This window comes from Prionailurus viverrinus, chromosome B3, assembly GCF_022837055.1.
Source record: "Prionailurus viverrinus isolate Anna chromosome B3, UM_Priviv_1.0, whole genome shotgun sequence".
NCBI classification, from domain to species: Eukaryota; Metazoa; Chordata; class Mammalia; order Carnivora; family Felidae; genus Prionailurus; species Prionailurus viverrinus.
The window spans coordinates 40059741-40086635 of NC_062566.1; the positions used below are offsets into that span (position 1 = coordinate 40059741).

At 39.1% G+C, this 26895-nt stretch overlaps 1 pseudogene; it reads left to right on the forward strand.

Moving 5' to 3' along the window:
• The first annotated feature begins 5960 nt into the window (after positions 1-5960).
• Positions 5961-6227, forward strand: LOC125167173 (ATP synthase subunit f, mitochondrial-like; annotated as a pseudogene).
• The last annotated feature ends 20668 nt before the right edge of the window (positions 6228-26895 follow it).

Below are 26895 nucleotides of genomic sequence, written 5' to 3' on the forward strand. Positions count from 1 at the left end.
CTGTGAATCAAAGTGTCAAGAGAATTAAAACAGAGGCCTCAAACTGGAAGAATAAATTTGCAAAAGACATATTTGATAAAGGACTGCTACCTGGAATAACAACAGTAAGCAAGTAACTTGATTAAAAACCAGGCCACGGACCTTAACAGACACCTCACCAAAGAGGATATACAGATGGCAAATAAGTATATGAAAAGATACTCCATATCATATGTCGTCAGAGAAATAATAGAATAATGTAACTAAATATGTTAATGTTACTAGAAACTCAGATTTTTGATATAAGAGAAAAGAAATAAAACATCAAAGAAGTTACATATCTTTTTTCCCAGTTTGAGATATAATTGAGAAATAATTGACAGATAACAATGTATTAGTTTAAGGTATACAAAATGATTATATATATATTTATCACAATAAGGTTAATTAGCATCCATCACCTCACATAGTTACAATTTTTTTTTCTTATGTTGAGAACTTTTAAGATCTCTCTTAGCATCTTTCAAATATACAATACAGTATTTTTAACTATAGTCACAATGCTGTGTATTACATCTACAGAACTTATTTATCTTATAAGTGGAAATTTTTACCTTATGACACTCTTACCCCTTTTCCACCCCACACTTCTGGCAACCACCATGTTGTTCTCTGTACATATGAGTTCAGGTTTTTTAGATTTCACATACAAGACAGCACTTGTTTTCTCTGATTTATTTAATTTAGTAAAAGACCCTCAAAGTCCATCCTATTGTTTAAAAATAGCATTATAGGGGCACCTGGGTGGCGCAGTCGGTTAAGCGTCCGACTTCAGCCAGGTCACGATCTCGCGGTCCGTGAGTTTGAGCCCCGTGCAGGCTCTGGGCTGATGGCTCAGAGCCTGGAGCCTGTTTCCGATTCTGTGTCTCCCTCTCTCTCTGCCCCTCCCCCGTTCATGCTCTGTCTCTCTCTGTCCCAAAAATAAACGTTGAAAAAAAAAATAAAAATAGCATTATATTCTTCTTATTTATGGTTGAATAATATTCCACTGTATATACATACCACATTTCCTTTATCCATTCATCTGTCAATGGACATTTAGGTTGCTTCCATGTCTTAGCCATTGTAAATAATGCTGTAGTGAAGAAGGGGATGCATATATCTCTTTGAGACATTGATTTCCTTTCCTTTGGATATATATGCAGAAGCAGAATTGTTGTGTCATTTGGTAGTTCTGTTTTAACTTGTTTGGTAGTTCTTTTTTTCAAGTGTTTTTCATTTGTGGCTGCACCGATATACATTCCCATCAGTAGTGCAGAAGTCTTCCCTTTTTTCCACGTCCTCACCAACACTTGTTAATTTCTTGTCTTTTTGATGATAGCCATACATAAAATCTTGTATTATTACATTTGAAATATCAGTATAGACTCATTATTTTGTTTTATTTTTTAAAACTCAAATTTTCCTAGCTTTGTTTAGTGAAAAAGTATGAAAAAGCTATGAAGCCCAATCACAATATCTTGTTCTCAAATTGTGGCTTTTAAATAACATAAGGAATCAGGACTCCTTGGAGGAATGATTGATTCCAAGTGTGGGATAAGAAATTTATAACATGTCTCTCGAACATCTTGTGCCTGAATACAAGGGTGTTATCAAAGACTAATGGGTCATGTCAAAGGGAACAGGAACAAACATGAAGAAGCTTCCTTGGCTAAGGACGGGAAGATTTTGACATCAAAGATAGTGCTCTCTATTGAATGGAAAACATTGATTACATAGATTCCATAATGATGCCCAACCAAAAAAAAAAAAAAAAAAAGGAGAAAACCAACAAAAACAACTCAGTAGGCATTACTCAAAGTTATTAGGACAATAGCTTCTTACTCTATAAGGTGTCAATCATAAGGAAAGATTAAACATTTATCTTTTATGTATGAACAGTGTATTAGGGTAATCAAATAGTCTTAGGGGATGAGTAAAGGGTTTATGTTATAGAAAAACTCCACATAATGAAAGTATAAGAAATAATAGAATTAGAAACTCACCATTTTTAACCTCTAATGAGTAATAGATTTGGGCAATAATCATCAATGGATAAAACCATTGGGTGAAATTTTGTTGGAAACTTCACAGTGAAGGAAGCAGATAATCATGTCCCAACCCCACTGATCAATCTTAGCATCAGGCTGTGCATGCCTCTTGATATGATATAATTATGAAGTACAGGTTATGACTATAAAGTATTCTTGCCAAAGAATTTAACCTGAATCTAGTCAAACCTTTAAAGTTAACTTCCAATTGGAGGGAACATGGGGGATGAATTGAACAATCAGTTGACACTACAGGGAAGTAGACAAAGCCCAAATGTTGAATCTTCTGTAGGACAAATGCACTTGGTTTCTTCACAAGTCAGTTACCTGAAAATAATAATAATAAAGGGGAAGCCAGAGAGACAATTCTACACTGAGACTTTAGATAACTAAATATAATGTGTGGACCTTGTTTGGATCCCATAAAACCAAAAGCAAAAACATTTTTTTTAATATTTATTTTATTTTTTGAGAGCAAGAAAGAGACAGAGTATGAGCTGAGGAGGGGCAGAGAGAGGGAGACACAGAATCTGAAACAGGCTCCAGGCTCTGAGTTGTTAGCACAGAGCTAATGTGGGGCTCAAACCCATAAATTGTGAGATCATGACCTAAGCTGAAGTTGGATGCTTAACCAACTGAGCCACCCAGGTGCTCCCACAAACGTATTTTAAAACTAGAGAAATCTGAACATGCTTGAGTCTTCGGTAATATCATGAAAACTTACATTTACTCACGTGTATAAAAATGGTAATATGGGTATGTAAGAGAATGCCGTATTTTCTGGAGATGCGTACTCAAGTATGTAGAGCTGAAATTACATGAGGTCTGGGATTTGTTTCAAAATAATTTACCAAGAGCAAGGGAGAGAGAGAGGGAATGGAGGAAGGAGGAAGGAAAGGAGGAGGAGGAGCAATAATCACAACAGAGATGATGAAAACAGAGTGAGTAAAAAGGGAGAATTAATCATAGCTATAATAAAATAAAATTAAACTGAAGAAAGACTCAAGTGCTCACATCTTCAGGAATCAACCTATCATGTAGATTCAAAAAGGTGTACTTTTTTCAAGTAATTAACAAACTTGAGTATGAATATACGTATTATTTTTTTAGCCAACAAATAGAATCTCTGTTCTTTTCAAATAACTCCTAAACTTTTACTATATTTTGCTATAATTGGCAGTTGGTCTCAAAGAATATATTGACTTTAGTGGTAGTGTTCTGGAAGTTTGATTTTTAAATTTATCTTAAATTGTATTTTGATACATTCTTTCTTTCTCTCTCTCTCTCCCTCCCTCCCTTTTTCCCTCTTTGTCTCCGTGGGAGCTCCCGTTCAACAACATGCTTATTCTGCTGGCACTGGGCAAAGTGTGGTGATAGTAGAGTTAAAACAAATCCACTCATCAAAATTGGGGGTGTCTTAACTGTGTCTTCTTTCTCCTCCCCAAATATACTTGGCTGTTTCTTACGATTCCTGTTCTAGAATAACTTTACATCCAGTTTGTCAAGGTGTATAAACTATCCACTGCCATTTGTTTGGGAAACATTGATTTTTGTAAAGATAATTATTGAGATAATTGATAGGCTTAATACATTGTATTTTCTCATTTAAGAATAAGTTATATATCTCTACTATTCTGGTCTTTTATAACTGTCAGTACATTTTATAGATTTTTTTTTCATATTGTCCTTGCGTACTTCTATTACTATGAATGGGCTTTTTAAAAATTAGGTTTTGATTAGTTATTAGTAATATATGAAAAAGCTCTTTATTTTCATATTTTGCTCTTGTATCTGACCATCTGGGAAATTTGTTATAATTCTTTATTTTTATCCATTTATATTTGTTATAGTTGTTTAAAAACTCATCAGAATGAATTTAAATCTTTGTCAATAGGGGAATGATTAAATTAATCAGGATAAATCTAGTTTATGGAACGTTATGCAACTCTAGAAATTATATGTATAGAAAAATGTATATGTATAGAAAAATGTACATGTGTAGAAATTGTATGTGTTTAATATATGGTGAGAGAAAAAGAGAACCATCTCCAAGATAAAGTGAAAGAAGGAAGTAAGCAAAAAAATTGCATAATAATAATATAGTATAGTCCAAGTACGTAAAACAACTACATGTGGATATATGCATGTACAGTGTAAATTTGAATAAGGTCTGGAAAAATGCATTCTAATGTTAATAGTAATTACCTTTGGGTAGAAGAGTAAAACAGGTTTTTCACTTCACTATAATATTTTTGTATTAGTTGAATTTTTTTCTAAAGCATGAACTTATACAATGCTTTTGTAATTAAAAATTAAAAGAAAAATGTAAAAGTAAGATGCTGGGAAATAGACAAGTTGATAAAGATTGACATGGAGGAAGCTCCAGGGAGAGTAGATATAAGTCCATAGAAAACTCTCATGGGTCATTAATTTCTACAATATCTTTAAAGTCAGTTCCATTTGGCTTTGGAAAATCTGTGGCTCTACACAACCTGTCAAGAAGTATTACCAGCATCTACTGGAGCAGAAAATGAAGATAAAATGTAACACAACTGTCCAATGAAATCAGTGGAGACATCCCTCCCTGATGTTTATCTACCTCATGTGATTTCTCCCATGCAAGGGCCATGGACTAGTGAAAGACCTAAATAAATTAGCTGGCTAAATGAATTGGATAATTTTCCTTCTAGCCTTTTCTCATTGCCAGCTGGAAACCAGATGAGACCAACCTTTATTTCCTAGGTCTTCCTAGTGTCTAGAGTTTCTCTATGGGAAACTTTTCCAACCTGAATTTAGAAATGGGAGCCTTCTTGGTCTACCTCTACCAGGTAGGTTGAAGCATCCTTGTTTACCTTGAAGTGAGGCTCATTTTTGGCTTGCATTTGAGATTTTACAAAAGACCCTTGCTTACTTCATATCACTGTAAACACTTATGCCGTGCTCCTAGCAGTGCGTTAGAGTTAGATCTTAAGTTGTAACATAAGCAAGTTTTGGCAGCTGTATGACCTGGACTTTTATTTTTATAACACATTAAGTGGAGATCGCTGGTAGAAGTCGATCACCTAACATGGTGTCTAGCGGTGTTTCTCAAACTTTAATGTAGGAATCACCTTGGGATGCTGATTCAGTAGGCCTGGGGTAGACCCTTGAACCTGCATTTCTAAGAATCTCCCAAACTATGTGGATGTGACTTGTCCAGGAACCAAACTTAAAGTAGTAAGAGAGTACAGCACGTACTTGTTATTCAATAAATATTTGTTGAATGAGTCCTTTTCTGTCCTCACACCTAGAAATGTGAAATTTCCTATTGAGACACACCCTCTTTTTTTTTTCTTTTTAATGTTTATTTATTTATTTACTTACTTATTTAGAGAGGCAGAGTGCAACCCAGGAGGGGAAGAGAGAGAGGTAGAGAGAGAGTCCCAAGCAGGCTCACAAACTGTGAGATCATGATTTGAGCCAAAATCAAGAATTGGATGCTTAACTGACTGAGCCACCCAGGCGCCCCAAGACACACTCTGTACTCTGTTAGATGGTGAGGAATTTTTACTTTCTTGAAAGCTAACTCTATCAAGCTGTTGTGATTTACATACTTTAGTCTGGTGTAATTAACAGTCTGCCCAGCATGCCCCATTGGGGCTGTAGGTCAACATAATGGGCAAGGCTAAGAAGGAAACTTAACGCCCTTTCTGTAAGATCACGTTACCCCAGAGCCACAGCCACTCTCCTCTGTGGTAGTGAGTTGCTCGCGCAATAAATTGGTTCACAAACTGTTTAACAAACCAAAAAATAAAAATCAAGACGCATGAGAACTCCAACACAGAGAGGTACCTTAAACTGAACAAAAATTAAAAGTTAACCTGACTCACTGCAGACACTCAGGACTCCAAGATGCCATCAGTCATACCAGTGAAGGAGAAGCAGCTCATGGTTGTCAAACTAGGAGAGCTGCCAGGCTGGATACTGAGGTGGGATATCACTCCTAAATGCATTGCTGGAGTGTTTCAAAAAGGTTACTACCTGTGTTAAAACAGTTACGTCACTGTGAAAAAAGAGAGCGTCATGGGGATTTCTATGGTGCTGGCAGTTCACATGCTTTTCAACTACTGCCTTTCTTACAAGGAGCTGAAACGTGAGCGGCTGTGCAGGTACCACTGAAGAGGGCCCAGTGTGAAGGACACACTCTGCATTCCTCACCATGACCTTTACCTGACACCCTTGAATCCTTTTATATTGTCATTGAGAATTAACACCCAATAAAAGATGACTGGTACATAGAAAAAAAAATAATAATAACCAGACTAGTGTCTTGAGACATGTACTGCATGGTTTTTCTCCCTTTCACCAGAGAACGTGTTTGCCTGTTGAGCTACAGCAAAAATACCTCATAAATTAAAATCTGAAGCTTGGTCCTTCAGGGGTATTTTCCTTAGAGTAGGATCAAAAGCCAAGTTGGAAAATGGGTGAAATATGTATATTGAAAATTCTTTTGGAATGAACTAGGCATGTTTTGGATAGATGGCAATGTTAGTTTTATTGTGTGGAACCACATTTAGTATTTTAGGAATTGTTTTGTTCAAGATCACTGGATTGTGTAGACAGAATAATTCTGTTGTCTTATGATCAATTTAACACTTACTCTTGATTGAACAGTTATTCTCGCTTATTGGCTACTCAGCTGGGGACTCCAGGGGTACAATGTTAGCAGAATTCACTTGGGGATTCTAGCATGTGCACATTAGCTGAATACATTGGGCTGTGATTTGTAGTGAGAGCCTGGTTTTACAGGGAGCATTTTCCACCCACCCACAGCTTCATGGTGATGTTGAAATCTGTCTAGTCGGTGGAGGATCAGTAGCTTAAGGAGCTAATGAATATTCATTTCTTTTCCCTGGGTACAAAGTAAAATAACCAGTAATTAGTATAATATTTAATACTTCTATTCAAAATAAATAAATCTTTTGTAAAAAAAAAACCCTAATTATTATAATGTAGCAAATTCCGCATATGTAACTGGAATTGGATGTGGTGTTTTGAAAATGCTTCTAAGCCCTCATTTACATGTTTTGAGATTAGTTAATTATTCCCCTTGTATGCATAAAGCAGAACTGTAAATTTTTACCTGCATTTATTATTCATTTTACTATCTCCCACTTTAGCTGATTCTAATATTTAAATTTTACACTTTCTTGATACTGAAGATATTTGTATTTTGAAGTAATGTTTTGCATTTGGATTTGTTCTCATTCTTCCTTTTTCTTATTACACAGATACAAGATGCAGATGGCTTACAAAAATTCCCAAGTGGTGTTTTGTATCTGATCCTAGGTTTATGTGGCAAGGTTTAGCTGTTCCAATTTTTTAAAATATACATCTTTGAGCATGTAATATATGATAGACACTGTGTAGGGTGCTTTCACAATTGGCATCATTGTTTTTTATTCGACAACAGTCGTGTGGGATTTGTTTTTCTACCACTGTTCTGTAGATAAGGAAACCAAGCTCAAAGGGTTTAGCTAACTCCCTTCATGTGAAGTGTAGAATTCTAACTTACCCATCTATCTGAGTCCAAATCCAGTTTATACCACAACTCTGAGATTCTGATGTTTGTTCTTCCCATATGCTAAGAGGAGAAATGTTTGGAGGAGGTGATGATATGCTTGTGTGCAAATAAAATTTGCCCGGGTGTCATCATGGGCTTGGCAACCTGTGAGTGCTAACGTCTGACTGGGCATAAGGACAGTCCAGGATTAGTAGCCTTGTGGGCAAATACTTTTTCAGCCTGTGACAAATAAGGAAACTTCTCATCTGCAGCCTGGGGGTTTCTCAGTGATGCTGCTAGTGCCTGCCAGAGAGAATTTACTTTCTTGACCAGATGTGAATGGATTAGTCTCTGTCAGATGCAGTCCCAATCCATAAAGACCTAGGTAATTCATTGTGCTGCCCTTCCTCCATTCTATGGAGAAATGCAAACGCGGACTTGCAGGGAGTTTATATGACTCCCTGGGGGTGGGGACAAATGGAAGGCCTTTTTTTGATTCTTTTGCGAGATTCCCAGGACAACTAGAATAAAATTCAGAACTTGTGGCCCCATGTGGCCAGGCTGCTGCCTGCCTCTCCCAGCTCCTGGTGTGTGTTTCCCTTCCCCTCTGAGCTCAGCACACACCAGGCACACTAGTCTCCTTCTTTCCGTTCCCCTAATTTGCAAGTTTGTTCCTGCCTCCAAACCTTTGCATTTATTGTTCTTTCTGCTTGGAGTGCTCTTCCCTGCTGTTTCCACATGGCTGATTTTTTCTCATCTTCAGGCCTTAGTTCAGATACCCCCTTCACACAGAGGCTTCCTTGACACCCCCCCCCCCCCCCCCGCATCTAAAGGAGCCTTTCCCCATGTCCCTCCACCCACCCCAGCCTCTCAGGAACTCATTATCATGTGAGCCCGTTCATCATGACCTGAGCCGAAGTCAGATGCCCAACCAACTGAGCCACCCAGGTGCCCCTGTTTATTTTCTTTCTTGTTGATTGTTTTATCACTTTGGCACCCAGAGCAGCTCTGGCACATGGTAGGTTCTCAATAAATATGCATTTAATAATGGATATGAATGGATTGATAAATGAGTGAAAGTTAGACCTATAGAATTACAAATTCTAGAATTTAAGGGCACTGGCTAGCTAATCTGTCCCATCGTTATACCCAGTAATGTTTATTTGGTTATTTCCAGTGAGAGGAAGCTCATTACTTTACAAAACAGTGTCTCCAGTATTAATATTGAGAGACAGTGTGGAACTCTGGAAATCAAGTCAAATTCCTCTTAATTCCAATCCAAATGTCTTACAAGCCAGCTATGGAGCTATGGGCCATGGTTAGGTTAATTAACTTTGCTGTGTCCTGTTTTCTCATTTCAGAAGGGAGTGACGATGCCTACCTGGCCAAACTGCTGCCAGAAATAAACAAAGCCATGTATACAAGTCATATTATATATATGTGGTATACAGGAGGTTAGCATGTCAAGAGGGCCAGATGAATGTTAATTTCTTCTTTTTCTGTTCTCTCTGCCAGTTTGTGCTATACTGTGCATCTCACACATATTCACATCTAATCCTATGTTTGAGTTAGGTACACTGTGTCAGTCCTGTTTTACAGATGAGGAAACCGAGGGTAGTGCTGTTAAGTGGTCTGCCCAAAGTTCTCCTTCAAATAAATGGTCCAGTCATTGTGTGGCCATTTCTCTTTCCATCTCAACAAACTACCTCTTTGTCCCCAAAACCAAGCAGCAGGCTGGTTGATGAAATGGAAGGAAGCAAATCCATTGGCCCATTTAACTCTCAGAATGTCAGGGGCCATCTGCTTCACCCCAAAGGGCAGCACAGTCTACTAGCACTTGAGGGCCTGGTCCTAGGAGATGCAGAAATGTGCAAAGGAGGACGCCTCAGCCTGTCATGCTGGGACTCTGGCCCCCCACCTTTAGTGACCAAGGCCCGCTGTTAGTTAATTTGGGATCTGGCTCTGAAATGAATAAAGTTATTATTATCACTTATTACTTGCAAGTTGTTTCTAGGTACTGTGATGCTCCAGCTGTAGTTGCGGGATATTGTGTGGACTGACTAGGAAGTGGTCATTTCAAAGGCAACAGACTGATGACTAACATGGGTTTAGAGCTAGACTTGAGTTCAAATTCTTATTCCATAATGTATCAACTGTGTGACTTTGCTCAACTTATTTTCTGCATTTTCTGTTTGTTCTTTCTGTATAACAGGAATAATCCACCTACCTCACAAGGCTTATTTAGAGAGTGAAAATTGTCCAGCATGTGTCACCTTGTAATAAATGATAGCAACTACAACCATCCCCTTTTCCTGCAAATAACATGTTAAGGGGCATGGCTGGAAATATTGAAGGGCTCCTACCATGACCTGTTGTAACAGGGCCACAGCGTGGAAGTTGTCCTTGTTTTCAACTTGTGTTTTCTGAGTGTGATAAGTGAATTCTAGGGGGAATTAGACAGTTTACTTCTGAACACTTAGGGTGGAAGTAATGTGAGTAATCAATTATCCTCTCCTCCCCAAGATCTTCCTGGTCATTATTCTCTAATCTAATTAGAATGCCAGATGCAGATCCATCCATCTTCATCAAGAAGCAATGGTAAACTGGAGGAAATGCTTACTGAAAAGGAAGGATGGATTTTCCATGGTGTAGCCAAGACTGAAACTTAGAAACTCGAGCTAATATCCAGAATCAGATGTGAGACCTGTGTTGTGCTTTCTTCTCAAATATGCATGTCTACATACTTGCTTTCCTCTTAGTAGTCAATCAAATGTCAATGTTAGAAATGTTTGTAAGGTTTCTAGAGTATATTCTTGCCTATGTCATTTTCCTCCTTCACCATGACAGGAAAGCATCCAAACTTCTTTGGGTTTCTTCTCCCCACAACCCTCAAAGTGTCCAGGGCCTAGAATCCAGCTATAAGAGTCGTTTGTGGTCATTCATGGCATCTTTGTCTTTCTGGGGCATTTGTGCAGCTAATACATTTAGATGATATGGCAGTCAAAATATCTACCAAATGGACCCAGATGTTGCTAGGAGAAAACACATAGATGAGAGAATTTTATCTCTGTTGAACCTCCAAAGGAAAATAAATAAAACCTAATGGTCTATATGCTTTGCTCCATGATGATTGGAGCAGTGGTGATTTGAGAACTTTGTAGAGACTTCCCAGCTCAAAATCTTTCTTTCCTAACCCTAATATTCATCAAAAAATTTTTTTAAAAAATGGATGGATGGACATTTACCATGTGCCTATTATGTTTCTGGTTCTTCAGTCCTTAGGATTAAAATTGTGTTTTCTAGGGGCATCTGAGTGGCTCAGTGGGTTGGGCATCCAACTTCGGCTCAGGTCATGACCTTGCAATTTGTGGGTTCAAGCCCTGCGTTGGTCTCTGTGCTGACAGACCAGAGCCTGGAGCCTGCTTTGGATTCTGTGTCTCCCTCTCTCTGTCTGCCCTTCCCCTGCTCATGCTCTGTCTCTCAAAATTAAACATTAAAAAAAATTTTTAATGAATAAAATTGTGTTTTCTATACTCAGATATTTTTGTACTGCTCTCCCAATATTTGCTAGATCAGTGACTTACCTTTTCCTTCTATTTATTTGACATTTTCCTTTAAATTGACTTTCCTTTAAGCTTAGCATTCTCCAAAGCAATAATATCTATGAAATTGTGGACTTGGTGTCTATTTATAATTTTTTTTCTAACTCACATTAGATTTGTAACTGCTGAAAGATTCTTACATCACCTACAATCATCTCAGGGGCCTCTATTAAAATGCAAAATTTATCTGAAATCAGTTTAAACAGTGTTGATCACATTCATTGGCTATGAACCTCTAAATAAAGGGGGGAACAGAAGTTCTTTAGAGGAAAGGCTTCAGAGTGGGGGCTGGTGCTCGTGGGAACAAAAGACCTGTGCATCCCAGAAGGTCAGTGGGTACTGTGAGAAGCACAGTTCTGTTTCTAGATCTTTGTGAACTTGGTTGGGCAAATCATTTGCTGAGTCTCTTGTCCCTTAAATCTAGTATGAAAGCAACAACCGCAACCACCCCACCTTAAGGTTTGAAAAGCACTGAAAAATGTGAAGAACCATTTATATCCAATAATAACTAGCAGGTGCACAACACGTATACATTTTTTTTTTTGAGAGAGAGCGAGAGCAGGGAAGGGGAAGTGGGAGAGAGAGAGAGAGAGAGAGAGAGAGAGAGAGAGAGAGAGAGAATCTTAAGTAGGCTCCATGCCCAGCGTGGAGCCCAATGCAGGGCTTGATCCCACAATCCTGGGATCATGACCGGAGCCAAAACCAAGAGTTGGAAGCTCAACCAACTGGGCCACTCAGGCGCCCCTCATAATACATATTTTTAATATACGTTTTCATGAGGTTGGTAAGCAATTAATATGAAGTTGAATGCCAGAAAGCAGAAAGTAGTTACAGAAAAGAGCTGGAAAAATATTTTGTTCATTTATTTAATCATTTATTCATTAATTTCAATAAATATGTGACTGTGTTCTAGCCACAGAGCTAGGTGCTGAGGGTATTGCAGCTAAAGACATAGTCTCTCGCCTGGTAGTCTAGTGGGAGAGACAGAGTTACACGAACAATTGTGTTTATTAATTATTTGATTATAGCAGAGATAAGTGCCATAATGATAAGAACAAAGTGCAGTGGTAGGATACAGTGGGGGGACTAACTAATCTGAGGAATCAGAGAGGTCATTCTTACAGAAGTGACATTTTAGCCAGGGCCTAAAACATCAGTGGAATGTAAGCAAATACATAAAAGGAGCATTGAAAACTTACATTCTAGGGGCGCCTGGCTGGCTCAGTTGGTACAGCATGTGACTCTCCATCTTGGGGTTGTGAGTTTGAGCCCCACGTTGGGCATAGAGATTACTTAAATAAAGTAGGGGCGCCTGGGTGGCTCAGTCAAACATCTGACTCTTGATATTGGCTCAGGTCATGATCTCAGGGTTTGTGAGATAGGGCCCTGGGAATGCTTGGGATCCTCTCTCTGCCTCTCCCCCACTTGTGCATCCACACACTCTCTCAAAATAAATAAGCATTAAAAAATAAAAGAAAGGGGCACCTGCTGGCTCAGTCAGCAGAGCATGCAACTCTTGATCTCAGGGTTATGAGTTCAAGCCCACATTAGAGTTAAAGATTACTTTTAAAAATAAATAAAAATAAATGGTAGTTTAAAAAAAAACAAAAAAGAAAACCCATTCCTAATTTTTATGAGACTAGGTGCTCCTCCACTTTCCTTATTGCTTACTCTCTTTTTCACCAACCAACTAGAGCTTGAGCTTGACATTCTGGTGGGTATTTCTTCTCACTCCTTTGCCAGTTGGTGGAGCACATTGGCTGCCACTGCCTTAAAAAAGAATCTGAAAGTGTGGCTCCAGGAAAGATCGCAGAACTCAGAGAATTTCACACAGCAAAGCACTAATGAGAATATGTCTCTATTCCTAATTATAAAGAATTAACTGTTAAAAATTTAGTGTTTCTACTTCTTGTGGGAATTCTCTTTGTCAAAGAAAAGAGAAAATGTGGTAGGCATAGATTCATAGTTTGTAAATGTAGGAGAGTTAGAGTATGAAATCTATAATATGGCATTCATGTTTAGTGTAACATATAAATATCACTACTGAACACATTGGACCCCTGAGTCCTTATAGGGTTTTCCTTGACAGGCCAACTAAGAGAAGGGGACATGAGCAGACCATCAATGAAAACAACAGTTATTCTCTCATGGTAGCCCAGCTTCCAACCAGTTATGACCCCCAGAGTGCTTCATTTTGTTTCTTTTTCTTTAGTTGATTTGGTTCCTAAAAAAAAAAAACAAAAACAAAACAGGGAATACTATACATATTTATTCTAGACAGAAATAGCAGATATGGATTGGAAAAAGAAAGTGAAATAAAAAATAACCATGATTTCACTACCCAGGAAATACTAACAACTGTGTTTTATGGTATATCTATAGATCTATCTATAGATATAGATAATTAACTTGAGATCATACTGATACCACACTGTTGAATATCACTCTTTTACAATTGTTTCTTTTTTTCTAACATTCAGCAATGAGTTATTTTTCTTTTTTTTTAATTTTTTTAATGTTTGTTTATTTTTGAGAGAGAAAGAGAGCACAAGCGGGGAAGGGGCAGAGAGAGAGAGAGGGAGACACAGAATCTGAAGCAGGCTCCAGGCTCTGAGCTGTCAGCACAGAGCCCGACGCAGGGCTTGAACTCACAAACTGTGAGATCATGACCTGAGCCAAAGTCAGATACTTAACTGACTCAGCCACCCAGGCTCCCCGACAATGAGTTACTTTTCAAATAAACTTTAGACCTTCTATGAAGCCAGGTCTCCTAAAAAAGCATTTGAGAAGATTATTCATCCTAATAATACACAGTTCACAGTCCCTCTAAGGGGAGTTTGTTAACTTTAGGGATTAGCAACAAGTCCCCAGTGCAGTGCCATGCAAGTAGCTTGGGGACTGCTGGGGTTGAAGAGCATTTTTGCAAGGTTTCACAGGAAGTGTCTCTTAGGCTTTTCCCCTTCCTTTCTATTTAGTTTTCAAAAGCAGAGAAATTACAACACCCTCAAGCCCAAAACCAACTTCAACTGTAGTTGATAGGAGAGCAGTATTTTGGAGGATGGCAAGAAAATAATACATCCTGCATGAATTTAGAGATTAATAAAGATGAATTCCAACTCTTAGGGACACGGTGACTGTGTGCCAGAGTTAAATCACGGGGCTAAACTCTGTGAGCTGCAGTTGGGTTGTGTCTCCTGTTTCGTGTTTTTAAGGTAGTTCAGAACACTACCAGCATGTAGACTGCTCAGATGGCTGTGCTTTCTTGTTCAAACACCAAGTGCTTCCAAAGTCCTCAATATCTCCCCTAGCCTGCACCCCCTCCCCAGCGTTCTGGGATCATTATGCTCCAAACTTCTAGACATGGACCCATCAGAGGGGAGAGCTACTGCTCATGCGGGTGAAGGATGAGTTTTTTATGGACAGGATGTGGTCAGTATACCTGTTGGGAAAGGAGGTGATTGCTACATGTTTTCCCACAGTGCCCATGCTGGCTGATTAAAGCAGAAAGGGAATGCCACACTAATAAGCAACTCCAGTATGGCATACCAGGGGGAGAACAGAATCACAGCCCTGTTGAGGTGCCTAACTCTGGTTGAACTTAGTTTGAGGTCCCATTAAGGTTTAAAAAAAAATTTATATCAGGAAATTTGCTGCTTTCTTTTAATCTTTGTTGAAAACTTCTGTTGGAACTTCAATTTCTAAACCATCCATGAAAGGGAATTACAATATCCTGTCTCCAAAACAAAACAAACAAACAAACAAGCAAACAAACAAAGCAGTCCAAGCACATAATACATTTATCTGTCTAGCTGTAACTGTGCTAACTAATGTTTTTCTGACACTGTGCCAAGCATTCTCTTCTTTATTATCTCATTTAATTCTGACAACAACAATTTGAAATAGTCGTTATAGTTGGCTTGGTGTTTGAGAACATGAGATTGAGTCAAGAGAAAGGTGCCACCAGGTTGGTTTTGACTCTGAAGTCCATGTTCTCAACCCTGACCTCTAGTGCCTGACCCAACTTCCTTGGTATTGCACTTGTGATCTTCCTGCAAGGCCAGCTGCTTTCTTGGGACACTAGCGAGGTGAACCTGCTTCTTAGCAAATGGCAGAAGCTTCATGGAGCATGCTGGTAATGGGCCTCTTCTTGGGGCTCATTTCTCTGGGCTCCTGCTGCCAGGATAGAATGAGAGATTCCCTCAGATAATCAGCGCGGAGTGGAAACAGTGCGTAAAAAGGTGTGGTGTGTGGAGATGCCGAAAACATGATTGAACAGAGGTTGTGGTTTCGCTTTTCTCTTGAGTTGGAGGCATCTTGAAAGAGAGGAAAGACACAAGGGCTCAGCTTGTTCAGCTTGGCTCTCTGGCATGGCTCAAGCTCTTGACTTCTCTGAGGCTTGATTTCTTCATATGTTAAAAAAAGGCTTGGGGCGCCTGGGTGGCGCAGTCAGTTGAGCGTCCGACTTCAGCCAGGTCACGATCTTGCGGTCCGTGAGTTCGAGCCCCGCGTCGGGTCTGGGCTGATGGCTCAGAGCCTGGAGCCTGTTTCCGATTCTGTGTCTCCCTCTCTCTTTGCCCCTCCCCCGTTCATGCTCTGTCTCTCTCTGTCCCAAAAGTAAATAAACGTTGAAAAAAAAAATTAAAAAAAAAAAAAAGGCTTGAGCCCCATAATCCCCAGTGTGTCTCAGCTAAAGGCTTGAGCCCCATAATCCCCAGTGTGTCTCAGCTCTGAGTGTGAGTTTGATCTTTCTCTGGGGTGGCTGGGAAGTTACAGAAAGAGGGCGGCCTCTGCTTATTCCCTTTTTTCCTCCTTTTCCCCTAACAACTCATATTAGGGAACAACCTTTTTTTTTTTTTTTTTGAGAGTCAGGTTATAGGCAGACAAATTGTCCTTTAGTCTAGAGTGAAGTATCACAAACTCAGTGGCTATAGAGTTCAGATAGGTGTATGTATAATGTATATATACATATATATCTCTATATATAAAAAAAACCCAAAAACCAAAACAGAGGTTAAAGCCTAATGTGTGCTCAGTACCATTTTTCCTAAAAATATCTATTGCTCCTAATCCTCTATGATTTTTCCACTTTTGATTAAGACAGTGGTATAGAGAAATGTCAGTTGCCCTATTATAAGAAAACCAACTGAACAGGTACATTATGCAAGTTATGCAGAGCACAGTGGTGAGTTGGACTGGCCCTGGGCTGCCAGTTTGATTTCTCTGCTCTTGAGGTTGTACATCTTAGATCAACAAGTTGATGCAATGCCAATTTTAATATCTTGAGCAAACTGCTGTATTGTTTTTATACTGATCATGTGTATTCACTCAAGAGTTTCCTTATGGTTTAGCAGAGATCTGGCATTCTCTAAAGTATCTATGGTCATTCTCAATTACTTGTGCAAAAGGAGGGGAAGGGGGTTGTGGAATCTGGCAAAGATCATTCATGAGTAACATACCACTTTCGGAGGTCTATCGGCATTTGGAAGCAGACAGGTCTTCCCAGTGTGATTTCTGGGACATAATGGGCACTCAAAACATACTTGTAGAATAAGAGGGTGGTGGATAGATAGATAGATAGATAGATAGATAGATAGATATTTAATAGATGAGGTAAGGCAAAGTCTTGTGTTGGTGACAGGTAGCCAGTTGAAGGCTAAACTGGGACTGAAGCCCAGGTCTGCCACTTCTAAACACAGTGTTCATTCTCCAATCTTCCTGTTCTGTTTTGTTCTGCTCACGTACACTTTAGTGCCTTAAAATCATGTAGCTGTGAACCAATAATTTCCTGTATGCTTTCTCATGCTCAAAAGTGTGATCTCTTCTCACAGTTTAGGGAGATTCCCCAGCACTAAGCAGGAGGGGTGTAGTTGCTGCAGCCACACAGACGCTTCTCCTCCTGAGGTACGCAGGGAAGTGTGCACAGGGTACATGAGGTAGGAAGGAAAGAAAGGCTCTCTGTCCACTCCCAACCCATCAAGTTGTCAAAGAGCTGAATTATTTGGGGCCAACAAAGTATTAAGCAGAAGCCAAGTTGCTAGCCCTGTCTGTGGCACTCTCTTGGAACTGGTATTCAAATGTGATACAAAATACTTTGGGGACAGGATGCCTCTCAGATCTACCATCAGCAGCAGCCTCATGGCTGCTCTGGTCCAAGATTCCCAAAACTCACGTGTTGTTGGCATTCTCCCCCTGTGGTATTTCTTAATGGGATATTATGAGAAATAATATTTCCTGGACACTGTTTGAGAAACACATCCTAAATGTTTCGGGACACTTAAGTGGTTTCTAAGCTATTTATTCAACACAACGGGCTATGCATATGCATGTGACTTAAAGATTTTAAGAGTGTTACTGAGAATTAAGTCAGTATTAATGTTAAGGTTCTTAAAAAATAGCTGTTTGAGAAAATTTTCTTTTATGTTAGACTCACCTCATTGAGAACATTGAGAAATGAAAGAATTGCAGGTTTTTGGTGGCTAGTTCTCTATCTCTCTGTCTAATTGCTCTGCCTTTTCTTTTTTCCTTTCCTTTCCTTTCATTTCTTTCTCTTTTTTGTTTCTTCCTATCTAGTTATCTATCTTATTATGAACATTAATTTTTTTTTTTATTTTATAGAGAGAGTGTGTGAACAGGGTAGAGGGACAGAGAGAGAGAGAGTGAGAAAAGAAAGAATCTTAAGCAGGCTCCATGCTCATTGTGGAGCCCAGCACAGGGTGTGATCCCAGAGCCTTGGGATCATAACCTGAGCCAAAATCAAGAGTTGGACACTCAACCAACTGAGTCACCCAAGTGCCCCTGAACATTTTTTAAACAAAGAAAGAATAGCCTAATAAATACACTGTACCCGTTTCCCAGATTTAATAGTTATCAACATGTTACTGTAAGTCGTCCACCAAATTCTTTGTGCTGGAGTATTTTTTTAAATTTAAAAATTTTTTTCTGTAATGTCTCTACCCGATGCACAGCTCAAAGACACAGCCTCGTGATAAACAGTTGCACATTCTTACCAACTGAGCCAGCTAGGTGCCCTTATGCTAGAGTATTTTAAAGAAAATACCAATGTCATGACTTTTACTCCTAAAATTTTTAGTTCTCTAGAAAATAAGGATAGACCACTTCCCGTGTTACCACAATACTGTTATCTCACCTGACAGAATTGTGAGAGATGCCTCATTGTCATCTAGTAGCCAGTCCTTGTTTAGTTTCCCAGTTGTCCTCAAAATGTTTTTTATAGCTGCTTTGTTCAAACCAGGATCCAACCAAGGAGCCACACATTACACTTGGCTGTTATGTCTCTTAAAGCTTCTTAGAACTAAATTACACAGGAGAAAACCAAACTGGAGACTTCTGAAACAAGCACCAGGTTAGGAACCAATAGATCACATTTTAGTCCCAGCTTTGCCACCGAACAGCTGCCTGCCATTGAGCACCGCACTTAGCCCTCTGAGCTTCTTTGATCCCATCTATTCATTCACTTACTATCCATTGTTTCATTTAACAAATGTGTATGGCCTAGGTCTTGCCTGGGGCACTGTTCTAGAAAGAAACTCAGCTTCCAGAAAATAAGAGAATTCCATAGCTTAATTCTTATAACTTATCTCTATTTCTTCTCCATTTTCATGACATTGATTTATTGAGGATATAAGACCAGTTATATACTGTAGAATGTATCACATTCTTGAATTGCCTGATTCTTTTTTCCTCTTGTGATGACATTTATCTCGTTTTTCTACCTCCTCTATTTCCTATAACTTGGAAGTAGTATCTAAAGGCTTGAGTAGATTTGGATGAGATATATCTGATAGGAGTATTTTATAGGTGATGCTATGTGCTCTATATGAATCTCATCAAGAGGTATATAACGTCTGACTTTCCTACTTTTGTAGTGCTAACACTGACCTTGGGTTTATGTCACATAGCCTGATGTCCCACATGGTTTCCCCTTGTGACTGGTGATAAATCTGTTTGGGGCAAGGTAGTACTTTGACACCAAGTAAATCTAATTCCCTATCAAGCTCTCCCCTAATATCCATAGATGATTTTGCTTAAAACTGTTATTTTATAATGGATTCCAAAATGGTGATTTTCTAATTTTACCATTTCTTCTATATTTATTAACCAGTATTCATCCATAAAGATGAAACATAAAGCTTATCTCACAAGCTGGGGCTTAATGGTTATCCTAAAACAGTTACTTACCAATTTGCAGAGTAAGAAGTTGGTGTAATGGCCAACTCCAATGATAACAAATGAGGATTTGTTTGCTTGTGTGCTTGCTCTCTCTTTTTTGAGTATCATCATGGACTCATGGGTATTTAGATAGTCAGTGTGCTTCATTCCATTACAGTCAGCTGTTCTTTTCCATGCATAAGTTGTCCCAGCTTTGTGGGTGTCCCTTCAAGTCAGGTCAATATTTGAAGATGAATAATGGAAAGAGATCCTCTGCAGAAAACACTTCTAGGAACTTGCCTGTGTCTGGTTTGGGCTAGATGCTGGGCAAAGGGGGTAACATTCACAGACTTGGGTTCTTCCATGAACACTTCATAGATAAGTCCTGAAAGTCTCAGTGAATAATCAAGAGCAAACTGCAGAGTGAGCTGGTTTACCTTTGAATGTGTCCTCCTTCACCAGGCAGATGGGGCAGGTTGAGTCAGCGGTGGCCCCCTGAGATGCAGTCAGGTAGCTAGTTCAGCAGATGGTAGCCACTGACTCAAATGTACAAAAAGGTAAATCAGAACTGAGATGTGGGGTAGGTTTCAGTTTTTCTGTGTTTGTTCTGTTTCAGCTGTTCTCCTAACTGCAGTTACAAAAGCCAGATCAAAATGATCTCAGCATTTGAGGCATAGTAGTTTGGGTGGGGTGGAGGGCAAGAGGAGTTTAGAAAAACAGGTATTGGGGAAAGGCTGCCACATTCTTCCTTTAGTACTTATTAAGCTGTATGGCAATACAGCTTCTAGAGAACAGAAGAACTGGAGGTGGTGTTTTAGCCACAAGATGACTAAAACAGATTTCTCCATGATTGAGGCCCTGGAGTCATCTCTGTAATGGATATCTAGAGGGACTTTACCTGCCTAGAAAAGCAAAGCCGATGCTTTCAGTCATTTGCTATAATTTGGAAGACCCCAATGCATATTTCAGTTGTCCTGGTCCACGCATCACAGAGAACATCTCACTTGGGCAGTATAGTCCAGTGGTTACATGCACAGGCTCTCCACAGAAGGTTTGGGGTTGAATGGGGCTCGGTAGCTTGACTCGTATTTTATGTTAGAAGACCTCGTCTCGGGTAGTTGTTAAGTGTGTGAACTTGAGGGCAAGGCTACATGCACGGTAGCTTGGTGCACGGTAATCACTCAATAAAGGCCAGCTCTTGTTTCTGAGATGCATGGCATTTTTAGCTCCAAAGTGGGTTATGAAGAGAATCTTTGGGCTCTTCTCTGGTGATTAAGACAAAAAAACACTAGTTCAGAGATTCTCAAAGAGGGTTCTAATACCACCTGCTGGGTGCAACCTACTTCGGGCAGGATTCGGGATATTCCTAACAATGCAGAGGAATTCCCCTCCCTCAGCCCCGCATACGTGTTACACCTGTGTCCTGGGACAAGCTGTGTTAATCCACCCTCCCCCTGCCAAACAGCCAGTGTCTTTGAAGCACCACTTCCTGTGGATCCTTCCTGCTGTGTCACTCATTGACTTGAAAAGAGCTTTGAGTCCCACTGATCTAGCTTGAATCCCATTTTCCCACAGAGTCTGCTGTGTGACTTAGGGCCACTTACCCAGCTTTTCTGAGCTCCATCTTCCCAAATGTAAAAGAGACAATTCCTGTCTCGTGGGTCATTATGAGCACTGAAAGCTAATACAAACAAACAAAAACTAATATAAAACATTTATATTGCCTGGACCTCTGGAAGCTCTCTCTTCGGACTATAACCACCTGCCAAGAGCATTGACTGCCTCTGGGAGACGCCCTGGGAAGAAGGGAAATATCTTCAGTGCTATTTTTAGCAAGCAGATTTGAGATCTTAAAATAGTGATATTTTTAATTTACATTTTTCAACTGCTAAGTGTTCCCCCCATCCAATACCTTAAACAGAAATAAGGTAATGTGAGAATTACTGATTACTGAACGAGATGATTCCAATAAAGGCATAGCTTCTTCTTTTTTGTTTTTAAGACATTTTATTTTCAAGCAGTCTCTATACCCAATGTGGGGCTCAAACTTACAACCCCACATGTTCTATCTACTGAGCCAGCCAGGTACCCCAGGCATAGCTTATTCTTAAAGAATGGTATGTTCATCCTTTTAATCTTAAAATATGTAAGGCCAGGAGTTTTGTGTTTTTTTTTTTTTTTTAAGGCTAAAACTAGAGTAATCAAATTCTTAGAGATAAAGTAGAAAGGTAGCTGTCAAGGGCTGGGGAGAAGGGGTTAAGGAGTTACTGTTTAATGGATATGGAGTTTTCACTTTTACAAGATGAAAAGAGTTCTGTGGACAGATGGTGGTGATAGCTGCACGACCATGTGAATGTACGTAATGCCACTGAGCTGGACACTTTAGTTAAAATGGTAAATTTTATCTGTATTTTGCCACAATAAAAAAAGTAAAATATTAGTATTCAAATCATGAGTAAACACAGTCTTTGTTCTCTCGTAAGCCTCTGAGTCCTGACAAGGAGGCTAGAAGGAGTCACATCTGGCACCGCGTTCTAGATTCGAAAAGTGAGAGTCACAGCCCCTTTTCAGAAGTAGCAGCTTTGTGTGTGGTCCTCAGCGGCTGGCTGTGGCCAGTCTTGGGGCCTTCCTAGGATCTGGATGCTTTTTTTTTTCCATTTCTAAACCTGAGCCCCCTGAAAGGAAGGAACCTATTTGTTGAAGACTGTGCTAAAATCAGGTTGGGGAGAATTTTCAGGGAAATAGCTCCATAAATTGTATGTAGATGCAAAACTAACAGGCACATGAAAGATTTGTATTTTGAAAACAAAACCCCAGTGGGATCCTCTCAGCAGAAAATGAAAAGGTCTTCTTAACATTCAGTTGAACTATTAGAGCCATTTTTGCTGTTGCAAGCACTAATGCAGGTAGGACACTGCCACAGCCCCAGATTGCAGTGCAGCAAATTAGCAAGGTTTTAACTTGGCTGCAAATATCAAGCTGGCTGCTCGTCATTATGCAAAAAGGGACAGGGGTGGGAGGGGGACCGGCACCTAGCGGCAAAGCACATTATAATTGTTTAAGCAGGCCCCACAAGTCATGCATTTCAATTATTTGTTCAAAGCAGTCTGCAATTAGGAGTTGCAAACAAGGCTTTTGAATGCAAAGTCAGACAATTAAAATGTTTCATGAGTGCATTAGAGAAAGAAGTTCTGAATTAGCACTTTGAATACACAAGACCTCTTTTTCTAATCTCTAGTCCCTTTCACTCTTTGAAAAAAAAAAAGAGTGAAAAGAGAAAGAGATGTTTGGGCTCTGGTAGAGGTGATTTTGGTGTTTACTTATTTATATCAAATGCCTGACTAATCCAGGGAAGATTGAACCATCCTAATCGGCCCCTGGTACATTTCAATGTCTCTTGTTACTTGCCAGATCCTTGTTGGAGCACAATGGCCCAGGTGCCAAAACCCCTCTCCTAGGGGGGTCGTAAATCACTTTAAGCATCTCTGCGCCCTGTTCCCTCACCACTCCCCACTCTGTCCTTTGAAGAAGCGCGTCTATTTGAACCAGTGATTTGTGGCTTTCCAGTATTTAGGGCACAACCCCGGGCTGGTTGCGATGACATACGACATACGGAATAGGAGAACACTGGACAGGGTTGGGATCAGGAAGGAAAGAGTTTGTGTCTTCTGGGGTTGCTGGTGAGCAGAAGCTGGTGGCTCTGGGGAAGCCTGAAAACACACTAACCTGCTTGTATTTCTTCAAAGAAGACCAGCGGCTAAACCCCTTCCCCTCCCCCCTGCACATTCCCCACACACATTCCCTCTCCAACCCACAAATACCCTACTGATATTTAAATTTTACTTTATGATTTAGTGTACTTCAGGAACCTTTAATTTTTTTTCTTTTTATCAAAGAGCACCCTTTTAAGAGAGGAGGATAGATCCAACATTGGGAAAAAAGTAAATGTTCTTCCTTCAACATTTTTCCCTATAAATAGACTTTCTAAAAAGTATTATGTGTGCAAGGAATCAGCCATTAATACAAAGTAAGAGATTGCCCTTTATATTATTGTTCAACATGTAGGATTAACCAAGAAAATCTAGACAATTTAAGGTGAGAATTGCCAGCATATCAGTTACATGTCTGTATGTGCATGTATGCATGCCTAATTTGAGAATCTGGCAGGTAGTAGCCTTAATTTATCATTTCCTGGATACCTGACTTAAGAAACATCATTTAAATAATCTTATTTATCCTTATTTATAAAGAAAACACTTTTTTAAAAGTTCGGGTTGATGGAAGTTCTTTTAAAAAATAAAGCAACCCACTTTCTACATGGATATTTTTAATATTATTAGGCAATTCTCTTTTAATTACTTCGCCTCCAAGCAATCATCAAGGACTCAGCACTGTTAAATGCCAGGTGATAGGTTTGATGAGCCTTTATATGGTCAATACATTCTGTTAGTTGGAAAATTTTGGTTTTCCATGGGAAGTACTTCATTATGTAGGTCTGTGTAAATCTGGCTTTTTTTTTTTTTTCACAGCTCTGACATTTTACCTTATCTTTTGAAATGCCCAAAGTGATCCACTGAATCAGTTTAGATTGATTGGATTTTTGTCACTCTGTTTTTTAAGGTAGGAAGTGCTGTTAAAAATTTTTTTTAATGACTTTAAAACCAAAATAGTTACAGATTCTTTACCGTAAGCTTGTCTCAGGTAGTTTACAATAGAAAAGATGGAGGTGAGGGGACTGTGGGGAAGTTCTGCATAAAATCACACTTAGGTGCAGTATGAATCTCCTCCCAAAATGCCCTTACAACATCTGCCTGAATGGGAAACTTGAATCTGAAGGTGAAACCTACTAAAATAAACAATAGCCAGATCATGTGTTAAAACTTTTGGAAATGACAATAAATTATATGAGATCTGATGATTTCTATATTGATTCGCAACTTTTGGGCCTGCTCATTTATTTACTTATTAGGTTTTTGAGTGTTAGTTCTATAGCTGGCTCTTTATATATGAAGAGGTAATTGAGAGTGTGCCTATAAGTTGTACCAATACAGCCAGATTTAAAGTTGTAATAGCCTGAAAACCAGCTTTCAATTCTCCTTAATTTGACTCAGGGAAGGAAAACAAAGAAGAAATAATAATCCCAAAATGTTTTCCCTCAAGTTACTGTCACAAATAGATATTCTTTCTGAGAGTGACTAAAAGAGAAAAGCAGTTGCCACTATAAATAAAAGAGGGGTGGGGAGACACCTTCCAAGCCCTGCTTTTCTACAGTGTGGTTGAACCTTGGGTCTGATAGGTAAGCCAGAAAAACAGCTAAAACTTTTTCAGGAGGAAGCAACTCAGGTCTCCCTGTATTACTCCCATTTACATGTAACATTTTATTCCAACCCATTTCACGATCAACAAGTAGTGGGAATCTTGCCACTAAAATGCCACCATCTCTGGAACCCAGGGCTGGAAGCCAACCAGCCCTTTGGATATCTCAGTAGGAGGCAGAGAGAAGTTTCTGCTGAAGGACACCAGTACAAATGCCTTTTATGTAGGGCGACATGGGAATACTTCAAATTATCTACCTTCAAAAGCTGAGTGTTTGAGTCACTACCCGAGAATGGATTCCTGAGTCTGTGAAATGGAAAAACAAAGGTGTTTAGGCTGGGTAACGGGACGAAGGCTTTTCCCAGCTGTAGAATTCAAGGATGATGAAAGGGAGATGTAACAGAATATAAAACAAATTGTGCACTGGAGGGTGGAAAATACAGATTTGAAAGTTAAGTGTCTGGAACAAGAGAGATATGAGTCACTGGAATTTACAAGTTACTATATAGGAAACAAAGATAAAGAGATCATGAGAGTAGTAAGGCTGGTAGCAAAATGGCATTTTGTTAACTGCAAAACTAGATGCTGGCAGAAACTGTTCATCAACTCAGGAGAGGGGTAGTGATTATGGAGGACAACAGCAGATAATAACATTTACAGAGTGACCTACAGGAACAAAATTGGGTGTTTGGCAATTATGTCAAATGGGAGTACAGATTTTTCTTCCCCTTCAAAATGGTAAATCAGAGAAAATTAGGTCTGCAGGGTGTTCTCTTTCTTGTAGGGGAGGCAGTGAAGCTTGGTTGGCTAGAGGGCAATGGTGTTCCAGCCACAGGGAAACTGCTTTTGTCTGTACCAAATAGAGTGTTTCTCTTATGTTAAGGTAGAAAACACACCTGGCTTTTTGAACTTTTGTGTGTGGATGTAAAATGTGCTACATGTGAGGAAAAGTGCATGACCGCCTGTATAACCACGACTCATGTTAGGAAATAGAACATTGCCAGCCCCTCAGTGTATCCTTCCCAACCATAATTCCCTCCTTCCCTCAGAGGTTCCACTTTTATTGTAACAATCCTCTTGCTTTTCTGTTTAATTTTGTTAGCTAGGTACACCACCTAAACAGCATGGTTTAGATTTGTCTACTTTTGAACTGTATATATATATATATGAAATGTATATATATATGGATATATATTCATATATATCCATATATATGGATATATATATTCCATATATATCCATATATATATATTCCATATATATATGATATATATATACTGTATATATACATATATAGATATATGTATACTTTATATATATGATATATATCCATATATAAACTATATATATATGAAATGTATATATATATGGATATATATATGGATATATATCCATATATATATATGGATATATATGCATATATATATCCATATATATATATGGGTAAAGATAGAAATGAAACCACTTTATAAGTATCTATTGGGTCTGTCTTCTTGTGTTCCCCATTATTTTTTGTTAGACTCATTCACATTGCTGTGTGTAGGTGTAGTTTGTTTACTTACATTGCCAGAGCACATCCCACTGAATGAATGGATCACAATTTATCTATTTTATTGTGTATGGATAGTTTTATTTGTAGAGGTTAATAGCAAATCACCACTTCTGTTTTTTCCTGGGTTCCTCTTCCTTCTGGGGACATCTGGACTACACTTCCCAGCCTCCTTTCCAGTAAGGTATGGACATGGGTTCCATCCTGGCCCATAAGAATCTCCCATGTATGATCCTCCATGATCTTTTCTCCTCATCTAGACTGGAGATGACCTCTGGATGACGTTGAAAGCCATGTATGCAAGCCACAAATTAGACAATCCCTAGGTTCCTCAATCACCATTAGAGTGAGAGCATCCCAGGAGAGCCCCTGTTTAGGAGCATCTACCACTGGGCTAGTATGGGAGTAAGAAATAAACTTTTTTTGTTTCAAGCTCCTGAGATTTCATGGGATATTGCAACAATAGCCAGTTTCCCCTTAACTAATACAGTTTCCAGTTTTGGCAATTATGAACAGTTTTGAACACTACCTTACTATATATAATCTGCATTCCTGCTGGGTATATATCTGGGAGTGGAGCTGTTAGGCCAAAGACTATGCATATCTCCAACTCTATGAGATAATGCCAAACGACTTCCAAAGTGGTTG